At 39.0% G+C, this 1,041-nt stretch overlaps 1 protein-coding gene across 1 annotated transcript in view; it reads left to right on the top strand.

Moving 5' to 3' along the window:
• The first annotated feature begins 327 nt into the window (after positions 1-327).
• The window catches only part of LOC140323555 (uncharacterized), a 3,448-nt gene continuing 2,734 nt past the window's right edge, over positions 328-1,041 (top strand). Inside the window, exon 1 of the mRNA XM_072400738.1 lies at positions 328-403. The gene's annotated coding sequence lies outside the window, so the exon portion shown is untranslated. The remainder of the gene's footprint in view (positions 404-1,041) is intronic.

The following is a 1,041-nucleotide window of genomic DNA, read 5'->3' on the forward strand; positions in this document are numbered from 1 at the left end:
GCAAAATTGTTATTGGTTCTACTAGCATCTGCATTCTGTTTGATCATAGATTGATGGGTATCGTTCCTGATTTGGGTTGTCCACATGAAGAGAGGTCTGGACTAGTCGTCATCAAGGGAAGGGCCGTTGCCGGCCATATTGGTCACCTTCTGCAGACTGGAAGTTAATCTTCGTAGAAGCACTCATAAAAGAGTGTAACAAGGAAATTCACAAATCCTGTGACTTTCTAGTGACCTCACCACCCCCTGCACAATATGTGTCCCCGGAGCCGCCATAGCCAATCAGAGCATGTGCTGTTATTTGTAACTTTTTGTCACATGATACCGAGCTCTGATAAGATGCAGATAAGAGTCAATCAGAACACAGAACAAGTAACAGAAGACAGAGATCTCCAACATAGCAGGTACGTCATGTAGAACATAAGAATATAACATAAGAAATAATTTCTGATGATGTGTGATTGGAAATGTAGAATGTCTGCGATACACTTTCTGACCGTGTGAGACAATATTCTATGAAGGAGGTGTGATAATAGAAATATATTATTTTGTGTAGATGAGAGGTTTGTGAATAAATGGTATGACTATGATATTATTTGTGTGATCACGTGAATACACAAGATGCATATACCATAATGAAACAAAAAAACGTCATCAAATAACAAAATATAACAACATGCAATATAACAGTACATAACATAATGTAGTTAAATGTATTATTTTCTCTAATTTATAAAACTCTGACAAATACCACAGCCAGGTTTATTAGTGTCTATGCAGAGGAGCTTGCACTCTACTGTGTCCCTGCACTCACACTCCATTATTATACATTTATATAGCTCTGACATATACCGCAGTGTTGTACAGAGAACACAGAACCAGTCCCATCAATCTCTGTACAGAGGAGCTGACACTCTAATGCCCCCCACAGTCACACACTATTATTATACATTTTCTTAGCTCTGACATATACCATAGTGCCGTACAGAGAACACTGAGCCAGTCCCATCAGTCTCTGTACAGAGGAGCTGACACTCTAATG

The sequence above is a fragment of the Pyxicephalus adspersus genome, chromosome 1 (genome assembly GCF_032062135.1).
Source record: "Pyxicephalus adspersus chromosome 1, UCB_Pads_2.0, whole genome shotgun sequence".
NCBI lineage: Eukaryota > Metazoa > Chordata > Amphibia > Anura > Pyxicephalidae > Pyxicephalus > Pyxicephalus adspersus.